At 39.9% G+C, this 19,367-nt stretch overlaps 1 long non-coding RNA gene and 1 pseudogene across 2 annotated transcripts in view; both read right to left on the reverse strand.

The window, feature by feature from the left end:
* Window positions 1-6,438, reverse strand: part of LOC137162680 (uncharacterized) — a 60,306-nt gene extending 53,868 nt beyond the window's left edge. The window contains exon 1 of one of the 2 annotated variants that reach the window (XR_010922467.1): window positions 6,381-6,438. This is a non-coding gene — a long non-coding RNA (uncharacterized lncRNA). The remainder of the gene's footprint in view (window positions 1-6,380) is intronic. The other variant, XR_010922466.1, reaches the window with a different exon arrangement.
* An 11,589-nt stretch (window positions 6,439-18,027) lies between these two features.
* Window positions 18,028-19,367, reverse strand: part of LOC137162686 (oocyte zinc finger protein XlCOF6-like) — a 40,537-nt pseudogene continuing 39,197 nt past the window's right edge.

Raw genomic sequence — 19,367 nt, forward strand, 5'->3', positions numbered from 1 at the left:
AGAAAAAACTGTGCAGTTGTGAAACATTCCACTGAAAGTCACACACGATCAGAATCCATAAGAGAAAAACACAAGGAGCTTCTTCACCAATTAGGAGTTTGGTATGCTTGTCTCATGTGACAAGACTGCAGAAATGTGCCAGGAGTATTAATCTGATCAACAACACAAAGGAACCCAAGTTATAGCTGATCCCCGTAATCAGGCTAATTTGAATATTGGCATATTATGGAAAGATTTACTGTTCCAGCCAACGTGTGTGCTATATCAGTAATCTGAGATCTAAGAGAAACAAAAATAATGTAACTCTTATCAGACCATTGTGCTGAAACCAATGCCACCATTGTCTACATTATTACTGTTACCCATGCTAGCTAGATTAAAACTAATGTGAATATGCTCACCAGTGCTACAATCGCACAGTCCCTTGCAGTGTAGATGTACTCTTAGGGTATGTCTCCCTTTCCAGCTGGAGGTGCAAATTTTGGCTTGAGGAGACATACCAGCACTGATCAAGTTAGCATGCTAAAAATAGAGCAGCAGGAGATGATAGCCACCCCGAGTACATACCTATGGAAGATGATAGGCACATATTCAGACAGCTAGCCCCTCCCACCGCTCGTGCCACTGCAGCTACACTTTATTTTCAACAGGCTAGTTCAACCAGTGCTAACACAGGTCTGCCTTCTTTAGTCACAATTTACACTTTCCAGTTCTAGCATACCCTATGAGGCACATGGTGACAGAGATGAAATACTGGGTAAGAGGCTTTTAAGCACAGCATTGGCGATAGTGAGACGAGTGGCTCATTGTTTCACTCATCTGACTGCTGAATGTATTCCAGCACAGCTGGGTTTCCCATTAGATTGTACTTGATGATCATTCAATTCCTATGAAGTATATGGACAGATAGGGACTGATTTGTGAAAGCCCTTCCAACAGCAGTTCAATTGGCTTGCCTCCATCTAGTCAATGGGAGTTGAGGGTGCTGAGTAGTTTGCAGGATCAGGTCCTATGAGTATTTACTCTTCGTAATGTACCTGTAAATTATGAGCCTGATTTGCAATTGCTCTGCAGCTTGTGGTGTCATTTACACCAGTGCAAAATGGGTGTAAATGCCCTATACATGGTGCAGGATGGTGGAGAATCAGATCCACTGCATTCATCTAGTGCCATTTCTTTCTGTCCAGTCACACAAATTTGCCACTAGCAGTGCAAGCACATTCCCCTCTGCAGCTCTTGTCAACTGTATTGGCTACAGCATTTCTTCCTGTATCTGTTGGCATCAACAGTTCTCTCCTGTTCCAAGTCACACCTGAGAACACCTTTCTTCCTCACTTTTGGCTCATGATCTCTCTCCTTCTGCTGTTATTTATTATTTACCTGCACAACTGTGTTATTAAATTCTGCAGAATGTTTGGGGAATACTTTGTATCAAAGACACTAAAAAGTTATATTGTATTAAATGTTAGTGACAGAGTTATTGAAACTGGACACAGTGTAGAATTAGGATTTTTTAAAATTAATAAATCACTTTATTAAACATATGTTTCAATAAAGGCCTGTGTTTCAAATGAAGGGATTTATCAATAAATGCCCTTGTTGAATAAGGATATCTGTACTGCTCTGAAGGTACTGTAAACAAAGCCCAGACACAAGCAAACCAGTTTGGGAGATTGGATCCTTCTAAATATGTACATATTGGAGATTAATGCAAGTGCTAATTCAAGCATTAGGATAAAATTGGACCCACCTTTCTATTCTGCCTTTGTTAATGGCAGTGATGCCTGTAATGACATTGGCTTGCAGACTGGGACATTTGTAACCATTCTAAGCATCTGTGTATTGGAATCTGACAAAGAAAAGCATTTACTCCTAAACATTTTGCTGAAATAATGCAAGGTCTCATGGCATCACTCCCTTTTCCCTTTCATCTGCTCCCCTAAGCTGCTGGTTGTGTGTCTTTTTTGCTGTTTGTTTGCTTGCTTGCTTATTTTCCTTGAGAAGGGAAGCCCTTCTTAAATTGAAAACAAAAATACATATTGAGAATGTAGCTACCAGAACTGGGGACTAAATTGTGGTTTCTGGAAATCTGATGTTTATGTCTTACTAGACAAAAACCATCAGAACTTCTCGCTGTGTCTTCGGGAATCCATGAATAAATGTGGAGCGAGGAAAGGATACGATGGAAAACTGGGCACAACTCTGGGAAATGCTGAGCACTTGCAACTCCTCCTGAGATCAGCACATGTGGACATCAGGCTCTCTGACTGCATCTAAAGATGCTGGGCACTGCATTGCTTTAGCGGTATCCAGACACAATACAGAAATCCTTTCCCTTTTGTTTTAAAACATTGTTCAAACAATTCTCACACCAAACACCATCTTTTAAATCTCTGCTGCAAAACATTTCTACTTGCCCTCTGTTATTACATGGCATGTGTTTTGGTAACTACTGACAACCTGGACAGGAATTTCTAAATTGGCTTCTGAAGGGGAAAAAAAAAAATCTATTTTTATCCATGTTGCGCATCCAGGAATGGACTGTATTGCAGCTTTACAAGTGCCACACAGCACAAACTGTGTTTTGGCAGCCTTGACCTGTCTTCTACTGTTTACTGTGAGTCTCAGAGACTCTCTTTGCCTGAAGCCAGCTAATTATTAACTACTGGGGTAGAGGAGGGCAAAGCTTAAAGCCACAGACTCCCCTGCTGCACAGTTCTGCAAGTTCACCAAGGAGACTTTGTTCATGTTACGCAATATAGCTGAATGTACATGTTGTAAGAGAGGACAAAGCACCATGCACACAAAACCTTCTTTTATAAGACAAATAAGACCGGATTTAACAGCAAAAGCCTAAACACTGCAGCACCGTTAAGGAAAGGCCTGATTCACCTCATACATATGCCAATGTAAAAATCAGTGTAACTTCACTGAAGTTGATCCAGATTTACAATGCTGTAAGTGAGAGTAAAGTAAAACCCCACTTCTCACTTTAATGATGCCACCAGGTTTGGGGCTATTGATGTTGAAAATGGTAGTATTTTATTTATTGTTTTTTAAAATTGATGACTAAGAAAAGGGGTATGTTCTTAACTCAAGTTAGCTAACATATGGTAACTAACATGAGGTAAAGTCCTACTGAAGACAAGGCAGTTTGTAGTTTTCACATGAGTTAGCAAATTGAGATTAAAAGACTATGGGAGAGCCTGTACCTTCAATGGAGCAATGCTTATTTACACAGCCGAAGAATTATTATCGTGGTATATAGTGTTCACTCTGCCTAACGTGGACTTTACCTGGAATGAATATTGGTGATTTTAATCATTAGTGTTCTGTTTCTATGATTCCTACAGACATAATGGGCCTGATTCTCCTCTCACACTAGTTTTACACCAATTTAACCCATTAATTTAAACGGAATTACTCTTGCTTTTACCCATATTTTCTATTTAAAGCTACACTGTATGTGGAAGATCTACTGGACTTCTTCCACTGCAGGTTTTTTCCTCAATGAGATCTTCCTTGCTAAACAGCTCTGCTTCTCCTTCCTGATAAAGCCCTTCTACTGCAATCATTGTTGTCTCTTCTCCACTCTTATCTTTCTCCTTAACCCTCTCCTCAGCCTCTACCTTCTTCCCTCACTGCTGAGAACCTCACTATTTTCTTCAAAGAAAAGACTGAAATAATTTAGTATGAGTTTCCAATTCCACCCCAGACACTCTTCTGGATTTTCTTCTCCTTCACTGTGGGCTACAATTCAGACACCTCTCTCCCACTTTCAACCACTGCCCCCAAAATGTTTTCTTTAGCGTACCCTCTTCTGATTTGGAATCTCTCTTCCTCCCCTCATTCCCTTCCCTCCCCTTCAACATCTCTTTCTCTCTCTGCCACTTGGCTTATTTTCCCTCAGCTTTCAAATATGTTTGTCTCCCCAGTGCCCAAACCCTTGCTTGATACTACCTGCCTCCCCATTTATCAAGGTCATTCAGAATGTGTTCAGCCTGACCTATTTAATGATATGCTAGAGCCCAACAGATTTTTCAGATCAAATTACTCATATTTTGTCATGTGTCTTTGCTAGCAGCATTTTTTCCATCTGTGGAGAACTTGTACGAGGACCTTTTGAAGTGAGTCAGTCACCAAAGATTTGAAAAATGGAGAAGAATTAAATCAGAGCAGTGATCAAATACCTCCATAAAAAAGGCTTGAGATCAAAGGGAATCCATTAGGACACGGGGGCAACCTCGGGGGATGATACCTTTTCATATGCACAGTAAAAAACTGGGCTGGCAAATTCAAGCGAGGGAGAATCAGCATGGAGGATGAGTCAGGGGCAGGAACCCCAGAGAGGCCACCATAAGATGATGATGAATGAGCAAGAGCTCTGTGTGGCTCGAAAACTTGGCTCTCTCACCAACAGAAGTTGATCCAATAAAAAAATATTACCTCACCCAGAAGCTCAGGCACAGTCAGGCACATAGCTGAGACAGTGGGCATCAACTGGGTCAGTGCAAGCCATCCTCAATGAAGACTTGGGCATAAGAAAAGTGTCAACAATATGGTTGCCTAGAATGATGAGAGCTGACCAGAAGAGACCACAACTTGACATTTTCAGGGAACTTTTTGCTTCTCCGGTGCAATGCATCACCCCATACATCTCAGGTTGCAGTGACCACAGTGACCAAACATGGCTTTCAGATGCTTCCTCATCCAGCCCAGATTTGGATCCCTCAGCCTTCCACCTGTTACCCAAGTTGAAGGCAGACCTTTGTGGGAAGAGCTGCAGTGATGATAATGAGGTGATCGCAGCACTCGAGTTGTTTCTGGACATGCCGGACAAGGATTCTACAAGACGGGCACAGCCAAGCCTCGGCTGCGCTGGACAAAGTGCACTGATGTCAAGGGGGATTATACTGATAAATAAACAAACAACTGAACACAAATTATGGGTTTTTTTCTTTATCAGGCTAGAAACTTTCTAAACTTCCCTCATACCTACCCCATCTCACTCCTTCTCCCTGCCTCTACATTTCTTGGACATGCTGTCTATGCCCATTTCCTCAACTCCTTCTCCACTAACTTGTCCCTTATTCTCCTATAATCTGGTGTCTGCCAGCTCCACTCTGTTGAAATGTTCCTTACAAAGATCGCCAAAGACCTCTTCCTGATTATATTGCTAGTCCTCTTTTCCAGTCTCATTCTGCTTGATTTAGCCATTACTTTCTACACAGTTAATGATTCTCTCTTCCGGGATACTCTCTTCCCTAGAATTCTGTGACTCTGTGCTTTTCTGGTTCACATCCTAGCTCTCTTACTCTTCATTCAGTGTCTTCTCAGTGACTCTGACTCCTCTTTTCTTCCATTCTGCTTTGAAAATGGAAAGTCCAATATTTAGAATCTGGGGCCTTCAATGAAGGCCACTAATATTTGAGCAAAGGAAGTTTCTTGATTAAATGGTAGCAGTAGTAGGATCTTATCTTCTATGCAGACCAGCCACTGAGGGGGGGCCCTGAATGAACATGCTGAAGTTTTTTGTATGAAGTTTGGGGGGGAAATTACAAAAAACAAAATAATGTGTAAGTATTGTTGTCCCTTTTGACCTGAATGGTTAGCCAGTATCTGGGGTCGTGTGGGTTGCTTCTGTCAAGAGGAGAAATTGATGATGGAATCAGTATTGCACATTACTTGCACAGAATGTACACAAAGTCCTGTTTCCCTGAACACTTATGACTCAAACAAAAGGAGTTTCTTTGCTCATAGCTCCAACCTCTTTCCACCCAAATGCTCTTTCAATCATCTTTTCTCGGGGTCGTGCTACAAATGTATCTCTGGCTGTGCCTTGACTTCCTTGTACCTCCTCTCTCTGCTTCTGTCATTCTTTCTGCTACTTCTGCCCCACACACAGAGCTGCAATTATGCCAATCATAGCTGCAACCATACCAATCCTCCACCCCTGCATTTGTTAGCAGACCCTGCCACAAATTTCCTATGTGACTTTGGCCAAGTTACTAAGAGCCCCATTTTCATAAAGGAAGATACCCATAGCCAGGTTTAGTTGCAAACCTAATTTTTGCACATGACAAAGAATGACACAGAGATATTTGCATATACAGATAGCCAACAAGATGATAAACTGTCCATTTGCACACACTAAATTTTTATGTGTAATTGCTGTAATTGCACACGCATTTTCACATATGGCCAGAGACAACCAGCCTTTTATTTTCTAATTAAATATTTCTAGAACCCAGAGGCCTTATTAAGATTCAGGGATCTATTGTGCTAGAAGTAGACACGGTCCCTGCCCCCAAAGAGTTTGCAGATCCATAACATCTCTATAGAAGTTTCCCTATCAATAAAATAGGACTCAAAATACATACCTTCCTCCTCTGTGTATTAGTTATTTACTGTTTGTAAAGTACTTTGAGAAACCTAGATAGAAACACAGCATGGTCCCAAACCAGCAAACCACTTTAAGCATGTGACTTAAGCAAGTGCTTAAAGTTAATCTGGGACTAATCATGTACTTAAAATTAAACACATGCTTAAGTGATTTGCTGGATTAGTGCCCCCTATGCCTGAAGTACTGTTCATCAGGGAAAGTCTTGCATGCTATATAAAATGCTGCTTCCTCAGCCATACAATGGGGATCTTATTACTTGCTGTTTGTTAAAAGTGCTACAAGAAATGGGCTTCCATTGAACCAGAAGTCAGTTCCTTTGTTTTCTGTGATTTTAAATGAGAATGAGTAGATGGAGCATGTTAGGTTTAGATGGAACACCTCTAGTTTAGCTGAAGATATATATTTTTAATTTATTAGGGACATTTACTCCTTTATATTGGGAGTATTTTTCTAGCATGTGATGCCACCATGGGGGACATCAGCTTCTCCCCTAACTGGTGTTTAAAAAAAAAAAAAAAAAGAGAGAGAGAGAGAGAAAAAGCATACATCTGCCATGAAGGACTCCTGCCAGGAGTGCTGAAAACCTGAACTGCAGTAATTCTGCTTAGTGATACAGATGTGCAACACCACACTGTTTCATTGTAAAGAGCGTCTGGTCCTTTCAGCATGCACTTGAACAATTTTCATTTCATTTTAGCCTTGCTGTTTTGTAACCCGCCACAGAATCTGATTTTTCGCCCATGCATTTGCCAGCAGTGTGTTTTGTTTTGTTTTTCAAACCCACCCAACTTGTCATGCAGCTATAGGAACAGCTGCAGCTGTTTGTTTTAAGAAGGTACTTATAACCCTTCTCTTCTTTAGCTTGATGACAGTTTAATTCTTCTCTTTAGCAAACTCTCAAATGTAGTAAAAAATTAATGCAACCTGTCAGCATTTGATCACCTAAAGCATAAGGTTAAAGTGTTAAAGGGAAAAGAGCATTAGTATTCTTTGCATAATTAATGATTGGGCATAAAAATAAATGGTTAACTTCAATCTATCGATCATCTTCACAGAGACAGGGATAAGCAGATTTTTGTGCTTCTCCTGAACAGCCAGTGGGAATGTGCACATGGGTTCAAAAGTGAACAATAAGATACTTTCACAAACCAGCAAGGGACATGTAAACAAAACATCAGTGCAATTATTTACCCAAGAAAATAGGAGAGGGTGTGCCCTCTGGATAACATAGGCACAATCTGTAACCTGTACCAGATGGGGATTTATCAGTTGGAAGTGACAGAGGAGGAGGAAGACCTTGGTATATTGATTGATCACAGGATGACTATAAGCCATAAGTGTGATGCAGCTGTGAAAAAGGCTAATGCACTCCTAAGATGCATCAGGCAAGGTATTTCCAGTAAAGACAGGGAAGTGTTAGTATCATTATACAAGGCACTGGTAAGACCTCACATGGAATATTGTGTGCAATTCTGGTCTCCCATGTTTAAGAAAGGTGAATTCAAACAAACTGGAACAGGTTCAGAGAGGGGCTAGTAGGATGGTCCGAGGAATGGAAAATCTACCTTATGAGAGGAAACGCAAAGAGCTTGGCTTGTTTAGCCTAACCAAAAGAAGGCTTAGAGGAGATATGATTGCACTCCATAAATACATCAGAGGGATAAATATCAGTGCAGAAGAGGAATTATTTAAGGACTTATTTAAGGACACAAGAACAAATGGATATAAACTAGCCATCAACAATTTAGGCTTGAAATCAGGTGAAGGTTTCTAATCATCAGAAGAGTAAAGTTCAGGAATAGCCTTCCAAGGGAAGCAGTGGGGGCAAAAAACCTAACTGGCTTCAAGACAGAGCTTGATAAGTTTATGGAGGAGATGGTGTGATGGGACTGCCTATGATGACGTGGCCCATTGGTCATTGCCAGTAGCAAAAATCCCCAACAGCTGGAGAGGGGACACTAGAGGGGGAGGACTCTAAGTTACATCAGAGAATTTTTTCCCAGATGGATCTTGCCCACATGCTCAGAGTCTAACCGATCACCATACTTAGGGTCAGGAAGGAATTTTCCCCTGGGTCAGATTGGCAGAGATCTTGGGTGGGAGGTTGCCTTCCTCTGCAGCATAAGACACAGGCCAGTTGCAGATTTAAACTAGTGTAAACGGTGAATTATCTGTAACCTGAAGTCTTTAAACGATGATTTGAGGACTTCAGTAACTCAGCCAGAGGTTATGGATCTATTTCAGGAGTCAGTGAGTGGCCTGTAATGTGCAGAAGGTCAGACTAGATGATCATGCTAGTCCCTTCTGACCTTAAAGTCTATGAGTCTATTTGTAGTTGTTGCAGTCAAAATCCTCACCACTTTCCAGAGCATTGTTTAAAGGAGAAAATTTGGTCAGATAAATGCCAGGCTCATGTGTGTTAATCCCTTGAGACCCAGTGAACCAGGGTAATTAACATAAACGAGTTCTCCCCTGCTTTCATTGTGCAGGAGAATGAGTCAAATCAATCAGTACCATTAAGCATGTGAGAAGTTACACTGCATAAAGAAACAGCTGGCAGCAACAACTTTAAATGCATTTTTATAAAGATAGAAATAAAAATGTGTTGTGATAGGCTGTCATCTTAATGAATGCATAGTTTGCTTGGATTGAGGCTGAGTATTTGAAGATCTCTCAATGAAATAACACAATTTGACAAATGCTGGCTAATGAATTCGTGAAAGAAGAATAGAGAAAACCATAAAAGCACAACCTCAGAAGTCAGCCCTTGTTCAGCTTGAACTGTGCTAGCATTTCAATTGTTTTCAAAAGAGTCTGTGCTGCCACTCTTGTACCACAGTGAGTTTTCATTGTGTAAATAATAATAATACACGGGTGATTCTTACACAGCACTTTTCATCAATAGATCTAAAAGCACTTTGCCTCATTATCATTATCCCCATTTTACATATGAGGAAACTGAGGCACAGAGAGCTCAAATGACTTGCCCACGGTCACCCAGATGGCCAAAGGCAGACCAGGGAATAGGAGCCAGGTTTCATGAGTCCCAGTCCACTGCTAGAGACACAGGGAGCAGGATTTTGCACTCTTTTTTAATGGCAACCATTCTAGCCAAAACTATGCTGTTGACTTACCCTTAAGATAATTTATAAATTGGTTTCTGAACATAGTTATTGTACTTAAGGAGAGTGCAGAGAAGAGCCACAAAAATGATCTGACTGCTGGAGAAGCTCCCTTACAATGAGAGACTTAAAAAGCTCAATCTGACAAAAAAAAAAAAAAAAAAAAAAAAGAAAGTCAAGAGATGACAGGATTACAGTGTATAAATACTTTCACAGGAAGAAGATACTAAGTACTAAAATGCTCTCTAACCTAATAGAGAAAGGCATAAAAAGAACAAATGTCTGGAAGTTAGAGCTGGACAAATTCAAATTAAAAATACACCAATTTTTAACAGTGAGGTGCTAACCATCAGAACAAGCTACCAATGGAAGTGTTAGATAGTCCTTCTTTTGATAACTTCAGATTAAGACTTGATATTTTTCTGGAAGATATACTTTAGTACTTCAGTCAGACACAAGTTATTGGGCTCAATACAAGGGTAAATTGGGTGAAATTCTATGGCCTGCATTATACAGGTGGTCAGACTTGATGATCTAAAGATCCCTTCAGCATTAAAGTCTATGAAAGGATATAGTGATGGTTTCTTTAAATCCATAGCAGATGGTCTGGCAGGATGTTTAGGATAAACTCTAGAGTACAGCAGAGAGAGTAGTTTTAGGGATAATACTGTTTTCCTTATTTTAACAGAAGTCCTTGTTCAGTATTAAATGAAGTAGACCATTTTTTATTCTTTACCATTGTCACAACAGTTATGACATGGATCCTGAAAAGGGACCTGCATGGAACCTCACTAATATCAGCATTGGTGGCAGCCTTTTTACAGTTTAAACTGCTTGTTTATACATTTAATGTCACAGGAATTCCAAGCTAAAGTAAGATCCCTTGTGGATCCCCTGGGCAAGATCAGGGCAATGGCTTGCCACATAAAATGTGGTCACGCACTGTGTCACTGCAGCATCATGCTGTAACCATGTTTGAAAATAGTTTCAATCACAGTTACAAGCCCTAGAGTGATCAGGGCTCGAGAAAGAACAAGAGAGTATTCTGGAAAGGCTCAGCAGCAGCCAGGGGTGCTGGAATCATTTTTATAGTGAGGGTGCTGAGAGCCATTGTATCAAATCGTAAACCCTATGTATAATAGAAACCACTTCAAGCCACTGATGCGGCAGCACCCCCAGCAACCCTAGTCCCAGCACCTATGACAGCAGTCAATTTGTCCCCTTTTAGCATGAATACAGAGTGGAATCAGTGTCCCAGTATGGACCTCACAGGTGAAATCCTGGACCCATTGAAGTGGCAAAATTCCCAATGACTTCTGTGAGGCCAGGATTTCACCTCACCTATCAACTGAAAGGAAGAAAGCATGATACAGTGAAGGCTGTACTGAGTCCACCATTAATAGGCAAATTGCTGCCTTAGCAGACTGCCCATATACAGTGGGATCCTGCTCCACGAATGGGGCTCCTAATACACATGATAAATAATAATCCCCAAAACTATACTGCTCCACTTTTATTAGGAAACCACCATAGTTAAGCAAGCTATTTTTGTCCATCCCTCAAGTGGTGATTAAGGAAGGTTTAATTGTATGTTAAAGGGTGCACTGCAAGTCTAATTTTCAGTTAAGGAAAGCAGAAATTATACCTGCTACATTACAGCAGAACTACTGCATCTTCAGCTAGTGGTTGGCCTGTGAAGAAAAGACATTCCAGTCACCCTTTCATCGTCTCCAAATTTCAGCCAAGAATTAAACCTCATGAAACATTACACCAGTTAGTGCTGAGAAGGGTGTTTCCTTTGTATGTAAAAATGCATATATTAGGGTGTAGTTTCTTTTCTGTTCATTTACAAATATAGAGATAATGTAAGTTATTATGTGGCCATCCAAACATTACATAGCATTTTTCTAACCCCAATCTTTTAGTATGCAAAACACTAACAACTAGCACTCCCTTAAACTAGAAGTCAGCAGGAGACACTACCTCATAGTCAGCAGCAAAAGTCTGAGAACAAATCACTGAGCAATTCCATTGTGGGCAGCAGTTCCTTGGTACATAGAACCATGACAGCAGGGAGGGAGCCTGTGCCAGCAGCCACAGTCTCTTGCCAATTCATACTGACAAGAAGTAACAGAGTTCTGGCCAAACCCTTCATTATGACAGAGAGAAGCTATGCTGAAAAAGAAATGCAGAGTGCTATGAATAGTTTATAACGAGGGAGACTCATCTTGCTATCCAACAGGGCTTGAATCCAGCAAGGTGCTGAGCACCCCCTGTGAAGGGCTGAATTCCTTCATCTCACACTGACGTCACTTGGAGTGGCACCTGCATAACTGAGAGCAGAATATGTTCCAATCTATACATCGAGGCCCAGATTTTGTGTGTCCCTTGGGTGTGCATAGCCACCTTCTCCCTTTGCTGCAATGGCTTGTCACAGTTGTTGATCCCTCCAACCCCAGAGATGGTCTAGAAGACAGGGCCACAGCCTTGCTCTCCTCCTCCACTGGCCTGCAGTGTAGGCTGATCACACCAGGGAGTGCATGCGGCACTATCTTAAAGAGTGGTGAGTTTTGCCTGAACCAAAACTGTAGGTTCCTCCCCAAAATCTGTCAGCACCCAGTTTTCTCCACTGAAAAGCTCTGCAGGCATCTATTTGCCATGAAAAAACACAATGTGAATGGAGCAAAAATAAATAAATAAAAACAAAAATCCATGAATGTGTTTTTGATAACTTTTTATGGTTTTGGTTGGTGGGTTTGTTGCCAAGGTTTTTTTTTTTTTTTGGTCTTTTAAATTTCCTGTTATGTGCACAGAAGGAGCTTCCAAACAAAGGATAACAAGTTAAAATGTGCAATTTATATTTCAAATAAAGACTTTTTAAAAATATTTTTAAAGGGCCAGTGATTTTAAATTCTTCTGCACATTTTACAAAAGTTTGCATGGTTACAAACAAGAAAAAATACATGCCAATAAAGTAAGTGCTCAGCTGAGCTTGCAAAGGGCAGAGATTTTTTTTTTTTTAAAAACCGCTGCCCATTAGGTGAAACTCTGATTTGTGCCATTCCATCAAAAGCATATTTTACTTCTCTAGCCTTCTGATTTTATTGTTCAGCTTGAATTTCAGTGCTTCTATAAGTACTAATCCAGAACTTTGGGAGTATTTTTAATGTAAACTCTTTATATGATCTGTTATTTTGTATTGGGAGAAGACAGGGTCTAGTTAAAAGGAATGTTGTCAAGTTGTTGGAGGACGAGTTTGAGAGACAAGAGTTTTGGGTTCTAATTCTAGATTCTACCACTTCTCATTTTGTAACTTTGAACATGTCATTTCAGTGATTTTGGGGTCTACATCCCAATTTAAAGTGATAAGCATTTAGAAGCCTAACTCTTATTGGTTTTAATGAACCTTGAATGACTCCTACTTGCCTAAATCACTTTTAAAAATTAAATTAGTCTCTCAAGTCACTTGGGAACTTTTAAATATTTTACTCTTAAATCCAAATTTTCAACTACAATACATTTCCCCTGCTGTTTATGTGCAACCCTGATCTATACTCCAAGTATATCAGGTGATTTTTGTCCCTGAGTCAGACAGCAGTAAAAGTGCATTGGCACCTATTTGTTAACGACCATAATCACATTATTCCCAAATTTTTCCTAGCTATATGAGGGGAGAATAAAGGCTTGTCTACGTGACAAAATTGCACTAATTTAATTTAAATTGGTTTGAAAAGCAATTTAGTTAAACTGAGGCAAACTCCTGTGACAGTAGTTTCAGACTGGTTATTATGTTGATAAATTGGAGAAGGCTAGAGAAGAGCCATGAAAATGATTAAAGGATTAAAAAATATGACTGACAGAGATAGAGTCAGGGAACTCAATATAGTTTAACAAAGGCAAGATTAAGGAGTGACTTGATCCCTCTTTGTTCCATTGGCAATAAAATATTGATAATGGACTCTTCAGTATAGCAGACGTTTGTAACAAGATTCAGCTGGAAATTGAAGCTAGACAAATTCCAACTGGAAATAAGGTGCACATTTTTAACAAAGAGGGTAATTAATAATTGGAACAACTTACTAGGGGGTATGGTGAATCCTCCATCAATGGCAATTTTTCAAATCAAGATTGGATGTTTTTCCAGGAGACATGCTCTAGCTCAAACAGGGATTAATTCAGAGATGTTATATGGCCTGTATTATACAGGAGATCAGAGTGGAGCATCACAATGGTCCATTCAAGCTTTATTATCTATGAATCATCAGTTTAGTTTACACCTGTAAATTTATTGACAAAGCTAAAGGAATGTAAACCAGGTTTAAACCAAAATAAGAGTATTCATGCAGGGGGTTGCATCAGTTTAAAATTAAACTTTTAATTAAATTGGTGCTATTGTGCATGTAGATGAATCCTAAAGGTGGGGCTTAAAATCAATTTACACCATATCAGATCACACTATGGTCAGCAGGACTGCAGATGGAGGTAAATCAGTGCAGAATCTGGTATCACTGTATATCATTCCCATGTTAAAATGTTGTTTTTTTTATATAGCTAAGACCTTCACAGAAATGTAGGAGGACCAGGTCCCTGCACAGAAGAGCTTACAATCCACTCACTGTTACAGCCACTAGCCTCTCCTGAACTGTGCTTTGTTGAACTGGTCGTTTATAAATTGTCTTTCCTGAGAGCAGAAGGAAGGAGAGGGAATGGGAGTACAAAAGAGGGCTTGTGTGTGTAACTCAGTTGTACTTGAGCTTAAACTGCTTAATGACATTCACACAGTGAAACTATTTTCCCTATTTTTATTGCCCCTAGGTTCAGCTACCTAAATAGTATCAGTTATCCACACAAATGTTGTATATACAACTTGTGCACATATATATGTAAATTAAAGATACCACATTCCAGGCATTCTTTCCAGATTTCCTAGGAATTTGAGTTTGAAGCAATTGCAGAAGAGTTGAGAGGGAGCATATAATTCATCCAACTAACTGCTCATTCATCTAATTGTTTTTTAAAATGTTTTAAATTAGCAAATGGTAGGAGAGTTTTGTGTAAACTCATCTTTCACCAACAGAAGTTGGTCCAATAAAGGATATTACCTCACCCACCTTTTCTCTCCAACATCCTAGGACCAACACAGCTACAACAATGCTGCAAAGACCATTATAGTCAATATCTAGATCTATCTTAATTCCTTTTTGGGGTCAGTGAAGAGGAGAAAAACTAGAGGAAGAAAACTAGAAGCAATTTCCATTACACTGTGCCATGTCCTTATAGACATACCACTTTAAAAAGATACAAATAAGCACTCGCTTCATTGAACAACATCTGTTCTACCTAAGACTGGTAAACAGAAGAGATTAGAATTTGGCTTCGTAAAGTTCCTTTTATCCTCAAGACAACTCACTTATTGGCACTTTGTCCTTTTTAATTAACTAATGCTGAATAGTCTTGCTCATTTATAATCGGAATGAAGATACTCAATGAAAACTAAAAACACTTTTTTTTAAAAAAAGACTATTTTTATACTCAGGACCCAATTCCTAAACTTCCATCAAATTTATTAAGCCGCCTATGCAGACAACAATGAGAAAATCAGCATAAACTGTCTAGCTATGCCATGCTTTGTCAGCAACCCTAACTCTTCAGGCTGTTCTCTTGTCTGCTCTCACAAGCTACATATGGCTGGGTCTAGTTACTACTTGCATAGGAAATTTTCAAGTAAAAGCTAGGATGCTGCAAGAAGTGGTGTCAGGTAACTGAGTAGATAGTATGCCTCTCCCTTTGAATCATCATTGAATCAATGCCACAAGAAGGTATGAAGGCGCACTAGATTGACTAAGGTGAAATCATAAAGGAATCATGCAAAACTAAATCATGTCCATTTATGGTCATTAAAAGTCCCCTTGCATTTTTTGCAAGAATGGGGTTGTTAATCTGTGCTCTGCCCTAATTTAAATTTGTTTAATTACATCTTGCCTACCTAAACTCCCTCTAGAGTTTCCTTCAGATATGGTACTCTTCTTCAGGTCACTTTAAACTGTTAATGTTGCCTAAATCTCTTAAACAGCTATCATATCCCACTCCTGAGGTGGCTGGCTTAGCTTCAATGATGAGTGAAATTATTCCTATATATATAGCTTGTAATGTGCTTTTGGAGTTCTTTGGGAAGAAAGGCATTATTAAATGTAAAATACTATTACTGTAATAGCTTGAAATTTACCATTCAGGAAGATTCCCACATAATGAAAGCAAAAAGAATACTAATTATTCAGTAATTTACTTGCTAATATTTTAAGGAAATGAATCATTTTTCCATTAATAATTAGTGGTGGAATCCACAAAGGGACTTACACGTTGCAATGCTGATCGTCACAGCTCCTAACTTCTGAGTACGTAGAAAATCAAGGAACAAAACTGACCCACAAAGCGAATTTAGGCACCTACATTCTCTATACAATGAATAAGGAGAGATAGGCACCTAAGAATGTGATCCACAAAAATCAGAATGCTCAGCAGCTTCGCCTAAACTAGCCAATGACAGATGTCAATACACTGAGCCCCACCCCTTTCTCAGAGAGAGGCACCTACCTCTTCTAGCAAACCATGAATGGAAACCCCTCTCCTGCCTTAGGTACGGACACATACTTTCAATAAGCTGGGTGCATTCTGAGGCAGCAGCATTGGTGTAATGTTCAGCCTTGTGGTTAGAACACACACCTGAGAGGTGGGATTCCCAGGTTCAATTCCCTTCTCTTGGTGTGTCGGCGGGAAGGATTTGAACAGGAGTCTCCCACCTCTCAGGAGAGTGTGCTAACCACAGGACTATGGGATATTCTGATGTGGGACTCCCTAGCCAGTGGATTAAAAGTTATAAGGTCGGTGGCGGCGGCAGCAGCAGCAGCAGCCACCACCTCCTCCTCCAGCTGGCTTCTGAATGGGACCCAACCCAGGGGTGCTCAGAGGGTACCTGCCAGACCAGCTCCTACGGTGAGTTAGGCAGCTGTGAAAACCTATCTTCCCTGATTCATGAATTGCTCTGGGGATGTGGCAGGAGAAAGATGTCTGAGTGCCTAGAGTGAGGCAGCAGTGTGCCTGCCCCAGCCCAGAGGCAGAAAGATAAGCACCTAGGGAACTTTTACTTTGGAAAATTTAAGTGCTGAGTGAGTTTAGCTGCCTACAGGGGTCAATGGTAGGGAACTTAGGCATCTACGTAGCTTTCTGAAGAACACCCTAAAATCTCAAGTACAGGTGAAGAACTGTTTTGGCTCCTCTTTGTATAGAAGTGTGTTTTCCCTCAGAAAGCAGCCCCAGACTCCAAAGATGAACTAGTCAGAGTGTTTCAGAGTTTCCTTAAACTGTTCACTGTGGCCCACTAATGGCTCTGAAACTGAGGCGGCTATTGCTAATGTATAAATTGCTAGGAGATGTTACTGAAGTGGGCAGCCATCTCCTGAACAAAAATATACAGGAAAATGCCTTTGCTCCAAATAGAACACCTTACAATATAGATTCAAAAGAAACGGAAGGAAAAATGGAGATGGATATCAGTATAGGGGCAGGGCTAAAGCTGTTTATCATACATAAGTTCTAATCACTGTAGTAACTGAGCACCTTCCAGTAGTGCATTAAGCAATGTCACTAACATCTGTAAAATATGATTTGTTCTCTCTCTAATCCTTTTCTCACAGGGGGAATTGTGGGTGTAGGGTAGGATGGGTTTTTTTGTTATAGGTACACACTAGTATGTTTGTGTTAGAAAAGGCAAGGTCGAACTGCACCTTGTATTTGGAAAAGAAGGTGGCAAGGTTTGCAATAGACATTAGTTTCTGTTTGAGTGATCTTATCCGTGCATTTCTATATTTTCAAAATGTTGGGAGTTCTTCTTTGGTTTAATCTCAAATCTCAATTTTCTGGATTTTTTTTTTTGATAATCTTAAAGGAACTTTTTAGTTTTGTCCCATCAATTACCAATATGTACTCTAAACCTTAACTTCATCTTACCATTTTATCCAAATTTTTAGATCCTAAACACTTTCTTCCTGAAAGGAATGGAAGTCTTTACATTGCTCATGTTAGTAGATTTTGCAGAGAATAACATTCTTCATTCAAACTGCTACGTAAACACTTCATAAGTGGAATAACATTTAACAACTCCTCCCTATTCTCTACTATTGTATTTGTTAAAGAGAAAATAATGTGTGCACATTTGTGTTATAATTCACTTGTTGGTCCAATAGAAAGCTATCACATAAGTGTTTGTATGGATCTTTTTGTAACAGGAATTGTATTTTCCGTATAACACTTATTACTAATAACAGATGCCCCAAAATCACCACTGGCAAAGAACTCTGGAGTACTAGCAGCAAAGGAGTTCCTGTTCATGGGATATTAAAGGTCTGATTTTCATTCTCTCCAGAATTTAGTAATTTGTGGATGCAATTCTAAAGTACATACAGACAATATAAAACCACTGAGTTTTTTAAATCAAGTTTACTGGATATATTGCCTATATTTTTATTTTATCACTGATTAGTTTATGATGAGACACACTTCACAATAATAATCTATTACAGAGTAGCCAGGGAGCAGTGATATAGTCTAATATAACTAATTCTGAGAGCCAGTGCGCCAGCAGATTATACTTTCATAATTTTTAAAAATAAATTATGAATCTATATTTAAAATGTGGGAGATGAAGTCCAAAATTCCTCTGGCAAATTCAATGCACCCAAGCTGGCATTTCAACAAATTCAAACTCCCTCACTTTTAATGAAGTACAAGTCAGCATGAGGTAGTCAGAGAACAGGATCAAGATATTCAGTCCTCACGTAACACAAACCTCACGACTCATAGCATGCCATGCTCTTCTCAGCAAAACTAGAGCTATAACATATACTACATGCATACGAAGCCTTCTGCAAGGACCACTCTGAGTCTCACGTTGAGTCATATTTGTCAGTCCTTTTAATGTCTTCATTGGAGCAATTTCTCCTTTTCTGGTGGACTTACTGCTTGTAGCGTATCAAAAGCATCTTTTTTGACCAGCTGCTCTAGTAGACATTTAAGCCTGAAGAACCTAATGTTCCACTGGAAATGGTTTGAGGCTAGGGGTGGGCTGGGTGCTGATTAATGAGGTTTCTGAACTGAGATGGTATTTCTTTATGTGCTTCCAAAGGAGCTGCTTGTCAGGAGAAGAATAGCAGCAAAAACTACAGCCAAATGCCTCGCCAGTGTGATGTTGACGCACATGGAGGTCCAGGCTCTTCTTCTGAATGCTGTAATGTAATGGAAATTTATCAGAGCTTACTAGGAAAAAATTGTAACTACTATTACTAGAAGTAATGGCTAGAGGTCCCAACCAAGATCAGGGCCTTATTGTGCTAGGCACTGTACAAACACACAAGACTTAGTTCCTGCCTGGAGAGTTTATAATCTAAAAGAGACAAGACAGAGAGTAAGAGGCTGAAAACCAAAGTCTGAATTTATTGAAAAATAAAAGCACAAAGTCAAACACAATCACATTCTCATCATTTATGGACTATGACAAAAGAGCAGGCCTCCAAAATAAGAATATAAACCGTGAGCCAAATATTGTCAGTATTCTACACTAAAACGTGAGCTCTACTGTGTATTTACTATGGGCCTCATCCTATTCCCACTGACCTTAACTGGAACAGCCCTTGGCCCTAACCAAAACCCAGACTCCAACACTCTCGAATTCTGGGGGAGTTCAGGTCCAGGGTAGGATGTGAACTTCACTACTGGCACATCACTCTTGAACCCAACTGTATCCACAGACTTTGGGGAAATCTGGATCCAAATTCTGTGATTCAGTC

The sequence above is a fragment of the Emydura macquarii genome, unplaced genomic scaffold (genome assembly GCF_026122565.2).
Source record: "Emydura macquarii macquarii isolate MOO-44397 ecotype Brisbane River unplaced genomic scaffold, CSIRO-AGI_Emac_v2 contig_2452, whole genome shotgun sequence".
NCBI lineage: Eukaryota > Metazoa > Chordata > Testudines > Chelidae > Emydura > Emydura macquarii.